At 45.3% G+C, this 18,481-nt stretch overlaps 1 protein-coding gene across 2 annotated transcripts in view; it reads left to right on the forward strand.

The window, feature by feature from the left end:
- Nucleotides 1–316: 316 nt before the first annotated feature.
- Nucleotides 317–18,481, forward strand: part of LOC147707959 (amine sulfotransferase-like) — a 323,007-nt gene continuing 304,842 nt past the window's right edge. Inside the window, exon 1 of one of the 2 annotated variants that reach the window (XM_086926762.1) lies at nucleotides 317–935. The gene's annotated coding sequence lies outside the window, so the exon portion shown is untranslated. The remainder of the gene's footprint in view (nucleotides 936–18,481) is intronic. The other variant, XM_086926763.1, reaches the window with a different exon arrangement.

Raw genomic sequence — 18,481 nt, forward strand, 5'->3', positions numbered from 1 at the left:
AACTCCGCCCACTGCTCCTTTTGGTGAGTACCTGCACTTATTTTTTTCCATTTAAAGCACTGCTATAGAGAATCAGCTTAGTTGCGAAACAACTAATTTCTTAGAACAAGGCATCTATGTAAAAGCTCGTCCAATTTTACTTTAAACTGCGAGCTGTCATAAACTAGTAAGTATCTGACGGTACAGAGCATGAACGCAAGCAGGAGGAATGCAGAAAAAGTGCGGAGCACTCCTTAGGCTGTGGGAATGTAGTGCTACTAATTTGCATAGCCCCGCCACTGCATTGATTTGAGCACTTCCGTCTACGCATGCGCTTAATCGTAGAGAACGTCTGTAGACGAATCTAGTTTCGGGTAGTACACCAGCAGGGACTTGATTGAAAAACTTTGGCCTCCAGACCACATCTTTTTCAGGAATTAAACACTGCCAGCCTGCCGTGGGAAAAGCCTCAATGGCCGTCGTCGGGTTTCTGTACACGACGCGTTCGGCTTCTATTCAACAAACGCCAAAATTGATTTTCGGTTGTACATAAAGAAACAAAAAAAAGGTGTGCATTTGCACAACAAGCTGTCTTGCTGGTCAGCAGTAAGCACCAACTTTAGTTTGGAATATGAGATTTGCATATAAATGTAATACTTTCTACTGCCTGCTTTAAGGATGATTTCAACCCCCTTCTGTTCTCTGGCTCTCTACACTTTTGACTGTTGCCCTGGCAACAGCTTAGTGAAATTTGATGTGTACGCAGGCTTCTTTCCAAGTCAAGCCTTGCAGTTGCATAACTGACTAACGTTCTGGGGGAAAGCAACCTTTGCGCTATAGCTTATCAACATTGCACTTTATGTTAACAACACCGTTGAAAACCCAGGACAAATCTATTCCGACCCATTTGCAGCAGAGATAAAAATAAAACGGACAAACTACAGACCCAGTAAAAGGTAAGTGTAAAACAGTTTACAAATATTTTACAGACTGTGGCTAGGTCTGCAAATTTAGGAAAGTAGTAGGGTTTTACGGTCGATAGTGGAAGGTGGAATGATAATCATAGCAGGGGTATAGGAAGGAAACTCATTAACAAGTTTTGATAACTAAATCAAACCATTCATACTTTTTTATTTGTTTAAACCCCACAAGCGTGGTGGCATCTATTCTATACCAACAACCATAATTGGAAACCACAGCCACAGGGCTTTACCTTTTTAGGTCGAAACCTACCGGACTGCTCAGCTGTCTGGTTTGCTAATAACATCTTGTGAGCTTTCGGAAATCTTCCCTGGGAATGCGTTCATCCCATTGCTGACCATTGGCTTTGTAACTCACATTTGCTTAGTTGCTATTCTCTGGCTTTATTTGTTTTAGGCTGTCCAGCTTGAGTGTTTCCGTCCGGTGAAGCATTGTTTGTTTACTGTATCCTTCCAGGTACTCGTTTAATGAAACCGGGCCTTTACACCTTGTTCTTATCTTGGCACATTTGCTGTGCATTGAAAGACAGAGGTCAAAGGTCAGGCTCTGTCTTCTGAGGGTGTTTGGTGTTTACTTTTTTCTCTCTGACTTTAAAGTGAGAGAATTTATGCAGGTGCGACCGCACCGAGCGCCGATTTCTGGTGGGGGCGTCGTGTTAGTAGTATATTATGGTTTTAACGCACCTGCTGCCATTCCTAGCCTCCAGCCACAATAAGGCAACAATAAAAATGTGAAGGTACCTGGTGATTCATCTTCTTCCTAGATAGAAAGGTTTGTCTAGTTTAAATTTTGACTCCTGGTGAGGTAGCTCAGAGGGTTAATATGCCTGCTGCAAACAACTTGTTCTGCTCAAATCACAAAGTGCATATAATGTAAATAAACGATTGGGTTTCAGCTTTTGTCTGAGAGATCCTATGTTATAAATTATAATCCTAACATAGAACAGTGAGCTATTAACTGTCATCAAAGAGCTACATGCAAACTGCAAGTTATAGATTAGAGCATTATGATTTTTTTCCCCAGTCTTTCGTTATCCTAATGTTGGAAAAGGGGTTAACCATAGTAGCGCTATACTGCCAGACCGCCTATCTATTTGTGCCTGACTGTAGAGTTTTCGTGGCGCTGGAGTAATAGATGCTTATTTAGACTGTTATTTAATTTATTGTGTATTGTGTGTTGCTCGCTTGCCTGATTACGTTGTTGGTGCCTGATTGTGCCAGTACTGCTTGGCCATTAGTTCGCGTTTGCGGAGGCTGTGCCCCAAACTCGTCCTGCTTCGCTTTTTGGATTGCTGCCATTTTGTTGTTGTTGTTGTGCCTCCCAGCCCGGCTCTCCGCCCCACTCCCGCCTCCCAGCTGCTCCCCCCTCCCACAGAAAGGTTAGGCTCTTCCCTCTGTAGCAGACGCTGTGACCGTCCTGAATTCTTCAGAGGAGGTTGCTCCCCACGCTGCTCCCTGACCCTACCTGTGGTATCGTAGCGCTACATTGCTGTACATTGCTGAAGTATTTATTTGTATTCTTATATAGCGCTGGAAGTCAATCCTCGAAAGGATATCTCCGCGCTTGAGTATTACCAAAGGAGCCAGAAACTAGTAGTTAAACTGAGAAATGTGGGGGAACATAACTAGCAGGCGACAAATACAAATGTTTTCAGGGACTTCTTGAAAGATTGAAAATTGGCTGTGTTTTTGAGAGCACAAGGCAAAGAGTTCCAAAGGATGGGGCCTTTATAAGACAGGGCACGTCCTCCCTGCCTGGCTTTTTTTATTCTAGGGGCCTGGAGTAATTGCTGGCCACTGGATTGCAGAGTACGACTGGGAGTGTTGGGTTTGAAAATTTCTTTTAGATATTTAGGTCCATTGCCAAACAGACATCTATGAATTGTGCAGCAGATTTTAAATTTTACACGCTGTCTAATTGGCAGCCAGTGGAGTTTTGACAGCAAAGGTAGTGGGGCAGACCTTGGTTGGGTGTTGAGGACTAATCTCACGGCAATGTTCTGAATCACCTGCAATCTCTGCAGTTGTTCCTCATTTGCAGAGATCAACAGGCCATTGCAGTAGTCCATCCTGCTTATAACTAGGGCCTGGACGAGAGTCTTCCTGTAAGAGTCAGATAAGAATGGGAAGACACGTCGTAACAGACCTATGACCTGAAAGCAGCAGCCTACTACTTGATTTGTATGTTCTTTGAAGAGCAGTGCTCTGTCTAAGCGTACGCCAAGATTTTTGACAGTCTGTTTGGGGCTTGGAGTTGGTCCTAGGTCCAGAGGCCACCAATCCAGGGACCACAGAATTGTGGCCTCCCCAAACAGCATTACCTCAGTCTTGCCTACATTGCACTGGAGGCGATTACTGGCCATCCAGTCAGATATTGCCCTCATTCCGTCCGCAAAAGATTTTTTTATTGCGGGCGTTAAGGTTTTAAAGGGGAACAAAAGCTGGGTGTCGTCAGCGTACGACACAGGGGTGAACCCATAAGATCTTACAATATCCGCCAAGGGAGCCACATACACGTTGAAAAGTGTGGGGCTTAAGGAGGAGCCCTGTGGTACTCCCTTGGGGAGCTCCCTTGAGATAGAATGGTGGGAGCCCAATCTCACCTCTTGTTCGCGATCCGAAAGAAAACTCTCCAGCCAAGAGAGAGCCACCCCTTCCACTCCCCTCTCCTTCAGACGAGCGAGAAGTATCTCATGGGATACAGTGTCGAAGGCAGCGGATAAGTCCAACAGCACTAGAATCACTGAGTCTCCTCCATCCAGTGACATATTGATGTTATCGGTCACTGACAGGAGGGCAGATTCTGTGCTGTGGTTGGACCTAAATCCAGATTGCGAGAGGTCTAGGCCCTCCGCTGCCTCGATGTATTTGGATAAATAAGTGTTGACGTGTCTCTCGGTCATCTTACTGAGAAAGGGTAGGAGGGAAATGGGTCGAAGGTTGGAGAGATCAGTCCATGGAGTTGCTGCATTCTTTCGGATTTGGTTCACCACTGCTTTTTTCCATTCTTTAGGCACAGATCCTTCCCTGAGAGAATGGTTGATCAATGTTAGATAATGGGGTTTAAGCAAATTTTGCAGAGAGACAGTGGTTTTAGCTGATAAGAGATCATCTGGGGATCCAGATTTTATATGATTCATTAGGGAGGTAAGACAGACCCTCCAGCTTATCGCGATTTGCAAAAAAATCGCGAAATCGGCCGATCTGTTAAAATGCCGCGATATTTGGGCAAAAGCCCGCGAAATTTGCCGTTTCCGCCGTGAAGTGCTAATGAATAAATAAATAAAACAGCTGAGGAAATCTTCTGGTGACAGGGCGCTTTCACAAATCGAAGTCCTGTTTCTAGAGGCCCCGATGCTCGCACTAATTCTTACATCTGCTTAAATGTTCCCAAATTCGTCACTCAAACATGTATACTTGACCATCTCCGAGGGACATCAATCAGTGTTTCCTTTTTATCACGACATGGGGGTGCATATTGGGCTTGCGGGCGCCATTATTTCAGCCTTCCCCCTTGCACTTTCACCCCCTGTCCCAAAATTGTGACTTTTAAACTGAGAAATGCATTGTGAGCGCCGGGTTTGGTCTCGGGTAAAAGCTTTTTCCCGTCCCAGAACTTGCCACCCTTTGTGCCGAGACCATGAATGGGCCGGCCCAGCTCACAAGCTCCAGCTCACAAGCTCCCCCCGGAGGTCCACTTGGCATAAGCATCATTGTGCGACTGTCCCAGTTATTGAAATATGTCTCGGACCCCAGACCCTAACAGCATATATCCTTGCTCGGCAGTGTGTGGCCTTGGAGCGGCCTCTGTTGTGGGGCCTGCGTGTGCCGGGTCACGGGGGCCGCAGATGTCTGAGAGGGGCCTGGAGCATGCCCGGGGGCTGACAATCTAATCATGAAAGATTGCCAAATTCAATTTCCAATCGGGCGAAGCTCGGCCGCGCGCTCCGCGTCCATTTCTGGGCCATATACAGACACTTAGCGCGGGCCCGGGGTCTCTGCTTTCGGGATTTGGGATTTTTTATAAGAGGAAGACCACAGCACATTTGGTAAGAGCACAACTTGTACACTGTAACATTTTACGTGGAAAATAGTATTAAATAAGTCCGTCTTGCATGTTTAATAAGTAATTTGCAAGCGCACGAGCGTTAGTTTGACCGTGTTCTGACTAGTCGTCCTTGTGAAATGCCATGTGCACATTTTGCACATTAGCAGTAAAACTGTGCAAATTATCAATTTATTTTCTGTCGCATTTAAGAACGGATTGGTGTCTATATTGAGACTAGACCGTAAAATATGTAGAGTTTGAAAGGCCATATACCAGACAATTGGTATGACGTATTCCTAAGTTTTCATTTTCAATGTGCTCGAGCAGAAGCGAATTCCAATGCGAAGAGGAACCGAAATCCATGGCTAGGGGGCTGTCTGTTAATAGTAATCGTTTTCATTCAATGTCTTTTCAGTCATTCTGACATCTATGGGGTGGGTTATTTACAGCATGTAGCTCTGTGATGCTCACCTTCTGTATTCAGCGGCCATCCACTTTAGGACAAGCATTTACAATGCAATGGTCTCGGCATCATTAAAGGTAGAGCTATTGGCTTTGCTCATGACATTTCTTTTTTTTTCTTTAAATCATAAATAAATGGCATTGTCATTTACATTGCCAATACACAGCACTCTGCACTCAACAGCACACACCACTCTGCACCTGCACTCACTGCTCTGCACACTCACTCTGCACACTCACTCTGCACTCACTACTCTGCACTCACTACTCTGCACTCTGCACTCACTACTCTGCACTCTGCACTCACTACTCTGCACTCTGCACTCACTACTCTGCACTCACTACTCTGACAATTTAGGGATAAAAGTACGTCAAAGATGACCTTTTCCAGACACAACACCAGTTTGGGTTCAAATAAATAGGGCACCTTTGTGAAATAAGGATCAATGATATTCGTTGCACAAGGCAATTCTCCGAGGTTTAAAAGATGCTGAGAGCATAATGACCCATCCACCTAAGAAAATCAGACCCTCCAGCTTATCGCGATTTCGCGATTTGCAAAAAAATCGCGAAATCGGCCGAACTGAACGTACATGGCCAAGATTAACATGCCTTTTAACTAAAACAATTGGGCTGAATTGTAAATAAACAACATGCACATAGCTCCATGTTGTCAAATAACTCAAACAGTAAGATATCTGTGTTTGGTGTTGCAAAAAAACAAAATAAAATGCAGCTAAATGCCGCTAAATTTCCATTTTTGTGCCGCTAAATTTTCATTTTTGTGCCGCTAAATTTGCCAATCCATGCCGCTATACCCTGGGGGGTCTGGTAAGATCTGATTCATTGACTGCTGAGAATGCCGTAAGTGTTGTTTTACTCCATGTAGGCAGAGTGGAAGGGGAGGGTGAATTTAGGTTGGAGGCCGATAAAATTTTATCGTAAATCAAACTGATTTTATTTTCAAAGAACAGGAAGATTTTGTCACATAGTTGTTGGGAGAAATCATCGGGGCTTTTACATGCTGTTGGTTTTATAAAGTCCTGAAGGATTTTAAATAACTCCTTAGAGCGATTTCCCGCTTCTGCGAGACGTTGAGAAAGACTATTCCTCCGAGCAAGTCTGATATTTTTGTAGTATCTGGCTTGCGACTCCTGATATATTTTCTGATTTTCTTCGGAATGAGTCTTTCTCCACTTCTTTTCCAACCTCCTACAATTTTGTTTTTCTGTTCTAAGCTCCTCTGTATACCATGTTTCCTGTTTGGTGGCAGGGTATTGTTTGTGTAATTTTTGAGGAGCTATTAGTTCAATTGCTTCTTTGAGGGACGTGTTAAGTTTGGTTAAAACTGTATCTGTACTGTCTGTCTCTGAGAGAGTAGACTGCTTCCATACCGTTTGCAGTTCCTCTGCGGTGACTTTATGCCATTGCCGACGCCAGACAGAGGGAAGGGGTTTTTATTGGAAGGCTTGGCCACCTTGGATATAGCGAATTCCACAATATGGTGGTCAGACCAGGTTATTTGTTTTGGGGAGGGACAGTGTACCTTAGGAAAATTAGTGAAGACCAGATCCAAAATGTGTCCACCTATGTGGGTGGGTTCGTGATTTTGTAGGGTCAGACCGAGGGAAGATAATTCAGAGACCAGGGACATTGTTTCAGGAAGTGAGGTGGTTATCGGCATGGACATTAAAATTGCCAAGAAGAAGAAAATCATCCTTGGCTTTAAAGTGAGGTGCTAGACGTTCCAATAGTGCAAGGGAGACGCCTGTAGAGGGCCCCGGAGGGCGATAAACTAAGGCTCCTTTCCAAAATATGTTAGTGGCATATTGCATTTTAAAAATTATAACTTTAAAGAGAGGGCTGTATTTCTGTTCTAATGTAATGACTTTCAGATGCTCTTTATACATGATGGCTAAGCCACCACCTGTTTTCTCTGGACGGTCAAAGTGAGTAAACTTGTATCCAAGAGGGACCCCTACAGCGATGGCGGGGATCGTATGGGGTTTCAACCAGTTTTCCGTTAGGAAACAGAGGTCGGGCTTTGTAATGTGTATTAGGTCCCAATCCTCAAGTTGGTGTCTTTTCATCACCACCCCCTTTTCTGTATCGTTTTTGGCCACTATAGGTGTGGCAGGGTATACTCAGACATGAGTCCCTTTCTCACTGCTCCATCAGGATTCAAGCAAGCCGGGCCGAAGACGGCTGAAATGCCAGAAACCGGTCCCCGGTAGCTTGTTTCCTTTCTGGTGAAGAATTGGCTTGGTAGTTTAGTCTGCCCTGTTCCCATGATGCACTGGGCCAGGGACAGACTGATTTGCATATAGCCAGGTTCTGAGCTGGGATGGGGCAGTGAGATAAATAACGGTGATGGATCAAGCCCTGATCTTTGGACTGGGTAAGAGTGGTCTGTTTAATTCAGACACTCTGTTCATCACCACCCCCTTTTCTGAATGGGAAGGGAGCCAACATTTAAAAGGAGGCACTTTGTCTCCTTTGTCCCTTTGGTTGGAGTTTGTTCCTTTGTGCCTGCCTAAACTACCATAGTTTTGTCTATACAGGGGTTTTGTCCTACGGGACCGGGCTGGACAATATAAACTTGGAAAAACAAGGGTGCCTGGTCTCGGGTTTGGGTGCTGTTTTTTTATTTATCAGCAACAGAGCTTCAAATTGATTAGAAAGCTCGTGAATACTTTCACATATTTGCATATTTCAAAACATTTTTATGGTTACGAGGTTTCCACACAACCTTTACATGAACTGTGCATCAACATTAAACACATGTAATGAAAACATAACTGAAAATATTGTTCAAAATGTGAAACCAAATCTTATAAGTAAATAAATTACATCAACATTTTTTATGCGTGCAAAGTGCAATCATTTGATCTTAGGTACACCAGAAACAAACAAAACAGTCCTATCTGCCTATTTCTTTGGATAATTCGGACTGAAAGTCACCATAGGCATTATTATTTTAAATCTAATTAAGTGCAACAGCCTGGGACTGGTATTTTTAGCCTTAGGTGAATGAAAGGGATGAATCCATTTAGAAAGCCGACGCGTTTCCAAACCTGTTCCTAAATGTGTCGGGTTTTTCTTCAGGGCAACCTGGGTACCTGATGGTGTAGAAAATAAAAAATAAAAAAGACTTCATTTAGTACCTACTCCTGTTCGTTTATAGCTATACTTAACGCTGAAGGGAACGTGGGAATACCTTTTTGTTCCTGCGCAGTGGAGTCATCAAGATACAGTGAAGGGAAGTTTTCTAACCTGTAGTTATGAAAGGAGACATTATTTGTCTCTGTTTTACGAACGGAAAGCATTTCTTGTTATTGATGACGTTCGTGTGAATCATCACTTACTTGGGAATGGCTTGTGATATGGCCCGGTTTTGTTGTGACGTATTTCATGTGTGTTACCCCATCTGACGGAAAAAGATTGGTTTTATTTTTCTGTGGATCCCAGATGGTGGCAGATTAATGTATAAGAATATTTTAAAAGCGACTTACTTGGGGCAGCACTCTTTTAGGTCGCAGTGCTTCTCCTTTAATGCTTGCACTGCCGTGGGAACTCTGTCCTGCTGCAAATAAATCAAAAGGCTAAGTGTAATTTAACTCCTTTAGGACCCGGTTTTGAATTTACGAGTGTTAAGTTGGTGTCTGCTCACCTTATTCTTGATTTATTTGTGCTTCACTGGCTCCTGCTACTGTTTGGGGTGCTCCTCCAAATGTGCTGGATTAGTCACAGGAAGTCTATTCTTCAGTCACATGCTTATGTATGTGGCCGAGACTTCTGGGAGTTGTAGTTCTTATTGAACCGGGCTATACTAAGTGACTTACGATTTCTTTCGTGTTTACTCCTGCGAGTGTGGATATGAGGTACAGACTCGCAGGTGGATACAGTCGTGTGGGCGGTGTTCACGGAGTACAGTGCACATTTCTTTGTAGTTCAGTCAGTTCGTTCATACCATCAACCACACAATTGAACTTTAATATTAAGTATGCTTCTCTTTGCAATAATAGTGATTCAACATCTCCACCACGTATGGGAATTTTAATTGCGGACAATACTGTCCATTTGAATTCCTTTTCTTGTGGCCACATTGTTGAAAATGCTGTACCATTGGGGCTGTGATTATGTTTTGTTTGATTTGGGACCGATGTTGGGCTATTCTTTGATTGATTTGTTGTGTTGTTTTGCCAATGTATAACTTCGGGCAAGGACAGGTAATTCCGTAGACCAGATTACGACTTTTACAGTTTGTAAATTCTTTGTGTGTCCACTTAATGGTGTTGTGTTCGAACTCAGTGCCTTCAACTGTACTGGCACAGGACACACATGTGTCACATTTATGGTGTCCTTCTATTGGTTTGAGTCTCCAAAGGGCACGTAAATCTGATTTGGCCTGGCTTATTCCTAAATCTGCTCGAACTAGCTGTTGCCCTATACTTCTGTTCTTTTTGAGAGCAAATAATGGTTTTTCATATGGTATGTCTAGCCCAGACACTAAATGCCAGTTTTTGAGGACTGACAACCTGGCCACCTTCAAGAACGCCATCCACAAACACCACCAATTGATCCGATCCACCAAGAAATCTGCATTCAAGGATTGACTTGACAACAACGCCCAAAACTGCAAGGAACTATTCAACCCCACCGCCGTCACCAACAACATCACTCCCTCCCAAGACCTCCGCGACTCTCTATCCTCATTCTTCCACAACAAAATCGCCGACATACATAACAGCTTTGAAAACCAGTCCGAAGACCAATCCACTCCACCCACCCCTGAACAAAAACCGCACTCTAACAACCTTTGCGCCTGGAACCCAATCACCACCGAAGACACCATCCGCCTGATGAACTCCATCCACTCAGGATCACCAACCGACCCATGTCCCCACCACATTTTCAATAAAGCAGACTCCATCATCGCACCCCATCTCCGCGATATCATCAACTGTTCCTTCAACTCCGCTACCTTCCCGGAAAGCTGGAAACATGCCGAACTCAGCGCCCTTCTGAAGAAACCCACAGCAGACCCCACTGAACTCAAGAACTACCGCCCCATCTCACTCCTCCCATTCCCTGCCAAAGTCATTGAGAAAGCCGTCAATAGTCAGCTTGCCGCCTTCCTTGAATCCAACAAATCCCTCGACCCCTCACAATCCGGCTTCCGAGCCAAACACAGCACCGAAACCGCCCTCATCGCAGCTACAGACGACATTCGAACTCTACTGGACAACGGAGAAACAACCGCCCTCATCTTACTTGACCTCTCCGCAGCCTTCGACACAGTCTGTCATAGCACCCTCATACAACGCCTCAGAAACATCGGAATACAAGGGAAAGCATTGGACTGGATCATCTCGTTCCTCGCTGGAAGAACCCAAAGAGTCCGCCTCCCCCCTTTTAGATCAGAGGCCACTGAAGTCATCTGCGGCGTACCACAAGGATCATCACTCAGTCCCACCCTCTTCAACGTATACATGAGCCCCCTCGCATCCATCGCGCGCCAACACAACCTCAACATCATCTCCTACGCAGACGACACCCAGTTGATCCTCTCCCTCACAAAAGACCCAAACACCGCCAAAACCAACTTACACGAAGGAATGAAAGAAGTAGCCGAATGGATAAAAAACAGCTGTTTAAAACTAAACTCGGACAAAACGGAAGTCCTCATCTTAGGGTCATCCCCCTCTGCCTGGGATGACTCATGGTGGCCCTGGGAACCGCACCCATACCTACGGATCACGCACGTAACCTGGGCTTCATCCTGGACTCCTCCCTCTCGATGACCAGATAAGCCAACACCGTCTCATCATCATGCTTCAACATACTTCGCATGCTCAAAAAAATCTTCCGTTGGATCCCCACTGAAACAAGAAAGAAGGTCACCCACGCACTGGTCACCAGCCGACTGGATTATGGAAATACCCTCTATGCCGGAACCACAGCCAAACTACAGAAAAAACTCCAACGAATCCAAAACGCCTCAGCCAGACTCATATTGGACATCCCGCGGCAAGCTCACATTTCCGACCACCTGAAAGACCTCCATTGGCTCCCCGTCAACAAGAGAATAACGTTCCGTCTCCTCACTCACGCACACAAAGCCCTCTACGACCTAGGACCCGAATGCCTCAACACGCAACTGTCCTTCTACACCCCCTCCCGCCATCGTCCAATCAAGCCCTCGCCGCAATTGCGCGTATCCATAAATCCACCATGGGGGGAAGATCCTTCTCCTACTTAGCGGCCAAAACCTGGAATTCTCTCCCCACCCACCTCCGCCTTACACAGAACCACCTCTCCTTCAGAAAGCAACTAAAAACCTGGATATTCGATAAGTAAAGCCCCCCCTCCCTCAAGCGCCTTGAGACCCTCTGGGTGATTAGTGCGCTATACAAATCTCTGAACTTGAACTTGAATTCAATTCTGATTGTTATAGAGAATCCCCAACCATGGTGTTAAGTTTCAAATTCTTAGTGTGTGCTTCTCCAGACTAAGCACACTTAAACTGTCTAGCGTACCATTATGGATGACATGTGACTCTACAACCTTGTTGTCCCCTGTCTTATGTAGCATTTCATATACTCTGATTTACATGCCTATGATTGATTGTGTCTGTTTAGTGTGTGTGATGTAAAGTCCTCTGACACCCGAGTGACGGCAGTGCTATAAAACAAATTGAATGCATCTGAGAGAGGGCGGTTATGGAGACTTGAGGGTCATTGTTAGAGGGTGGCAGTGAGACAGAGGTGATAGTTTTGTGGTGCCAGCTAACATTCTCACACTAAGCACCACCAGCTCTAAAGCCGGATCTGAATTTGTGACAATATTGCTGTGAAATGAAAGGCTTTCTTCTAGCAAAACAACAAAAACGAACTGTGCTGATATTTCAGATTTACCCGCTACCCACTCCACTTTAATCTACCGCACTCTACTCTATCCCAATCTACCCCAGTCCACTCCAATCTGCCCTACTTTACTCTACCCCAATCTACTCTAGTCTGCTCCCCTCTACCCATTAGTCTACCCCACTCCAATCTACCCCAATTCACACCACTACAGTCAATCCCAGCCCACCCCATCTATCACACTCAACTCCTTTCCAATCTACCCTATTCCACTTCCCTCCAATCCACCACACTCCACTGCATTCCAGTCCACCCTAATACACCACACCCCAATATAACCCACTACACTCCAGTCTACCCAACTCCACTCCAGTCGACCCCACATCACCCCAATCTACCCCATGCCATGCTACTCCACTCTTTTTTTTTTTACAGAATTTTATATAGCGCGAACTTGACCCGAATTGGGTATCAGAGCGCTTTACATAGTAACAGTTGCATTACATGAGGACACATTCATTTTTGTTAGGCACGGGGAGATTAAGTGATTTGCTCAGAATCACAGGATGTTCAGCGTCATTGCCAAGACTCGAACCCAGTTCTCCAGATTTATTTATTTATTTATGCGTTTTTATATAGCGCAGACTTTACCCGAAGGTGTCAGAGCGCTTCACAATAGGAACATAACTGATACATGAGAACATTACAAGTGAGCAAAATACAAAAGCAAACTTTACAATAAATGAAGCAAAAATGACAATCGTGTGCCAACAAAATACAAGAGGTAGCAAACGGTGCATTACAAAAGTGACAATCGTGAGCCAACAAAATACAAGAGGTAGCAAACGGTGCATTACAGGAGGAAAAAGTGACGTGTGCCGGTTACAAAAGCGTACAAAATAAACATAGAGGTATAATACTGCAATATATGGAGGACACTCAAGCACAAGAACAAACGTTACGTAGGCACTGGTGGCACTTGTGCAGGTATCGAAAACAAACAAATGTAAGAGGTAGAAAACAGTGTGTTACAAGAGAAAGTGACGGGTGCATGTTACATACGAGTACCAAACACAGGTAGAAGAAGAATAATGCAAAAAAAAAAGGCAGACTCTCAACCCACAAGAACACACTGGGCAGACACTTCCATATTCATGTTAGTAGATTTTTCTATAATGGAAGGGTTTTCTTCAGATAATAGAGAGGGCATGGATTACATTTGGAAGTGTCTTTGAAGGAGAAGAACTTTGAGGTCAGTTTTGAAGGCCTGGGAGGAGGTGGTGGTGGTCCGGAGCTGAGGTGGAAGTGAGTTCCAGATTCTCATTCCCCTGCCTGAAAAGGATTGGGCCATCGATCTTTCCTTCTTGAAAGTGGGAGATTCGAGCAGTAGATTTTCCGCATTTCGTGATGGTCTGGAGCCTCCAGAGAGTTTCAGTTTATTCGCCAGGTAGCGCGGAGAGGAGGAGTACAAGGCTTTGTGGGTGATGCAGGCAGTCTTGTAGATAGCTCTAGCCTCGATGGGAAGCCAGCGGAGGGTGGATAACATGGGAGTGATGTGGTCGCTTCTTTTGGCCCCAAAAATGAAACGAGCTGCTGAATGGAGTACAGACTTAAGGGGGGACAGGTGGGATTTGGGGAGGCCAGTCAGAAGAGAATTGCAGTAGTCCAGTCTGGAGAGGACCAGTGCTTGGACCAGGGTTTTAAGGTCATGCTCCGGGAAGAAGCGACGAATCCCCCAAAGAAGGCGCAGTTGGTATCGGGCAGACTTTGCAATTGAATTAATGTGGGAGAGTAGATTGAGCTTTGTGTCGAGTATGACACCAAGGGATTTTGCGCTGTCAACAATGATGGGTTTATTGTTCAGCAGATTCATCTGGTCCATCCATGATTGAACCGGGGGAGGAGAAAGTGAGGAGGAGAGGAGGAGGAGGAATTCAGTTTTGGAGGGATTCGGAATCAGTTGATGTGTTGACATCCAGTTTTGAATGGAGTCGAGGGTAGAGCTTAGGATGGAGAGATCGTGAGTGGAGGCAACCTTGAGGTAGATTTGAGTGTCGTCTACGTAGAGATAATAGTTGACCCCAGATTTACTTAGGAGATTTCCCAGAGGTTCCAAATAGAGATTGAACAATGTGGGTCAAGAATAGAGCCTTGGGGAACACCTTGACCCACCGCCGAAGGAGATGAAAGACTGTCCGCTATTTTGATCATTTGGGATCTATCAAAAAGGAAAGAAGCAAACCATTTAAGCACAGTGCCCTCCATGACCATTCTCTGTTGAAGAGTGTTGAGGAGGGTGTTGTGATTGACAGTGTCAAAGGCTGCCGAAAGGTCAAGGAGAATTAGAAGACAAGGCCCCCCCGAGTCTAGTATTCGCAGCGCGTCATCGATCACTTGCAGCAGGGCAGTTTCAGTGCTGCAGTTTTGGATGAAGCCGGACTGAAAATTGTCAAGAAGATCATTGTCCTTGATATGACGAGAGAGTTATTTCGCAACACATCTTTCAGTGATCTTCGCAAGAAAGGGTAGGTTAGTGATAGGGCGGAAGTTGTTGAGGTCATTCGCATCCGCAGAGGGGAGACCTGCCCAGTTTTGAAGGGAACAGGAAGGGAGCCTTGACAGAGGGAGAGGTTGACCAGAGTGGTCCAATAGGGAAGAGAATGGGTATAGAAGTCAATGGCAATGGCACTAGGGATGGGGTCGAGGGAGTGGTTGGAGGGCTTTGTTTCGAGGATGCACTTGAGGAGTACATCTTCAGAGATGGGGTTGAAGTTCTGCCAAATGGCTAGTGATTTGCGCTCCTCTGGAGGGGTAGGATGAGCGACCTAAACCACAAGTGATTTCACTTTTTTGTCGAAGAATACAGCGAAATCAGCAGCTTTCTTTGTAGAATCCTCTAATTTGGAGGTTGGGGGAGAGTAGTTGGTATTCTTGAGGAGATCAAATAGCTTCTTGGGTCTATTTTTGGCTGAGTCAAGGAGGGTTCTGAAGTGTGATGTGCTTGTGGTACTTGGATTTTGCTGCACGAAGCATAGCCAAATTATCGGTGGAGGGTGCTTGCCTCCATTCTCCAGGAGTCTTAGGTGCTTCCTTTCTTCATATAGGGATTTGTTGAACCAGGGTGCTGAGGGAATGGGCCTTTTCTTTTTGCTTTGGAGAGGAGCGACGCTATTGATTTCGACTGCAAGGACTGAGAGGCATTGTGAGGTGAGATCGTCAACATCTAGGTTCGGGTCTAGCCTTGGAAGTGACACCAAAGCTGATTCACAGAGGGAAACTGTGTCAATATTTTTAGCGTCATGGAACCAGGAGGTAGCCCTCTTAGGTTGGCCAAGAGTTATATAGTGTGCTAGGTGAAGAGAGAATGGGATGCGGAGGTGGTCAGACCAGTCTACGTGAATAGGGGTAGCGATCGAAAGCATGCCTGCTTTAGAAATAACAAGGTCCAGGATTGAGCCCTTAGAGTGTGTTGATTCTGTGCAGTGTTGGATAAGATTGTTTGTAGAGAGGAAGGTGGCCAGCAAGTTCACGGAAGAGTCATGCCGGGAGCCCCAGTGGAGATTGAAGTCACCCACGAAGGTCTGATTGTCACTTTGTGCGTATTGGTCGCTGATGAAGTCAGTGAGTTCCTCCATCAAAAAAGGGCCGCTGCCAGGTGCGCGGTATATGACATGGAATCTGAGGGGTGAGTGGTGGTGTAGTTGAAGCTCAAGAGATAGACATTCAAAAGTGCGGAAGGCGCTGATGGTAAAGATGACTGCAACACCTCCCCCAACTTTGATAGGTCTGTCATTCCTGAAAATAGAATAGCCTGTGGGTAGAAGGAGATCAAACATAGAGTGAGAGGTATCGTTGAACCAGGTCTCTGTTAGGAAGAACAGGTCAATATATTGAAGAGTGATGGTATCAGAGATTTCGAGTTTGTGTTTTATTGCGGATCTGCAGTTGTGGAGTAGGCAGCGCAGTTCTGTCGAGACGGGGCACTTGGGCTAAGAAGGGTGATAGGGATATTATACCTATATGGGGGTGCACGGGAGGGTTTAGGTGGATGCTTGGGTCTGACAGAGGAGATGGTTGGAATAGTGTAGGTCGTTCGGTTACTCGCTCGGAGATGCTGGTTGAAGAAGGGTGGCGTTCAAGGGCTTGTTTGTCATGAAATCACAAGCTGCTGTGGGGGAATGAAGTTTCATGCCTTGCTAAGTAAACTCAATTGAAAACAGTAGCCTTGTTGGTATAAATGCCTGTTTGTTTCTTTAATCTGTATCGAGCCCCTTCCATGATGTAGCTTTACACGTGTGCTAATATTAATAGCGTTCTCCGCCGACACGTGAAAGCAGCCAACGCCCTGATTCAAGGAAACTATAAAAACCCTGCTCACCAACTCAGGAACGCTTCGCTTCCTGCTCATCGGTGCCTTCGCGAGTGTTCCTGTCTGCATTTCCCGTGCCCGTCGGACTTCAGCATCTGGCTTCCCCGCTCTCCTCCTTCAACCCATTCCTGCTATCCCTTCCCAAGAGCTGAACTCCTTACCTTCTCCTCGTCCTCTCCGGTCGCCTCCCGGTATCTGCATCTCCGGACAGGTTTCCTCCGTTCTCCCCGGCATCGCGTCTTCGGCCTCACTTCCGGTAGGCTCCTCGCTCGGACAACAACTTCCTGGAACAGCAGAAGATCGCGTCAGAAGCCAACAAACTTTGGTAAAACCTTTCCATATCCTTTCAAGAGACTAGTGCTTATCGAACTTTGGCAAATCGCTAAGATAGTGTTATTTTTTCGGAAAAGGAGCATTGCCAATTGCAAAGAGTTGAAATAAACGGACATTGGTACATTGTAATGCAACTGCTCAAAAGACACTGATGCAATATGATCAAACAATATTGCGCAAATGCTTATAGCAATTGTATGAGGGTTTGTGAATACAGTTGTTCATATCAGGCAATGTTAATTCATAACATCCAGAGAGGTTCCGAGAATTAGGACACTTCTATGTTCTTTTGTTTCTTTTTCTTTCTTTTATAAACAGAAACCCCTTTTGGAAAAGTCATCATACAATTGCAAGGTAGGGCTGTTGAGTGGTGTGATGTTTCTTTAACCCATAACTAATCACTAACCGTCTATTAGAGTTTTAAGGTAGTTAGTACATTTAAGCTGAAAGCCTTTCTTCACTAAGTGTTTTTTTTTGGCGTTTATCTTGAAGGTTGCAAATTATCAAGCACCTGGCATTGTAGAAGTGTGTACAAGGGCTTCTTGCTAATTTGGTATGCACCAGAAGATTCATGCATTAATGTTGTATTGATATTGTCGGAAGGACCTATTCCTGATTTCTCTTGTGACAACTATATGTTTATTCAGCAAAAGGAAAAAACGAAATCTCCTTGAATAAAGAAGCCCTGAACACTTCCAGAGAGAAAACCTTGCTGAAATCTCAAGAAGAGATCCAGTGTTTTTTCTTGTTTTCTCTGTTCAATTCCCCTTTCCATGGAGGGTCAGTCAGTTTGGTCAAGTTAAAAACATTCTTGCTAACTGGTTGACTCACTGGGGACTTGGGAGATTGCATCGCCAAGAAGAAACAACAGGAACCTCGTGAGCATCGCCTGACATTGTGTGAGTGAGCGATGTTTGCAGACGACAGGTTATGCTTGGCTATGATGGGGTGGGGGGGCGAGGTGCATCTCGTGGGAAGGTGAGAGTTTTCCAAAGGAGTTGAGGTGAATGGGAAAGTTGAAATCTTAGAGCTTAAAAGTGAAATGGAAGCTACAAGCTGGGAGATTGAGGTGATAAGCGAGCATAGCTTATTTTTAAGAGAGAGTAGTGCAGAGCACGGAAGGTTGGGTGTCTCGATGGCAAAAGGAGGGGGTGATATAGGTGGTGGGAGGCAGGGAGAGGTGGAAGAACAGGAGGAGAGTTGAGGTATAGGGTTCAAAGGTGGGGAAAGGTAGAGGTTGAGAATGGGGGTTGGTGTATAAGAGGTGAAGGGAGAGTTGTCTTTGGCGTTGCACGAAGGAAAGGAATTTAGGACATGTTGGAGGAGAAGGGTGCAGAACAAGACGGTGGGGAAGAAGGAGAGGGGAGGACTGTGAGGTGTCATGGGAGTGTAGGAGGTTTGGGAGGGAGAGAGGGGAGGTGGTTGGAGAGGTCCTGTTGGCTAG

The sequence above is a fragment of the Lissotriton vulgaris genome, chromosome 6 (assembly GCF_964263255.1).
Source record: "Lissotriton vulgaris chromosome 6, aLisVul1.2, whole genome shotgun sequence".
NCBI lineage: Eukaryota > Metazoa > Chordata > Amphibia > Caudata > Salamandridae > Lissotriton > Lissotriton vulgaris.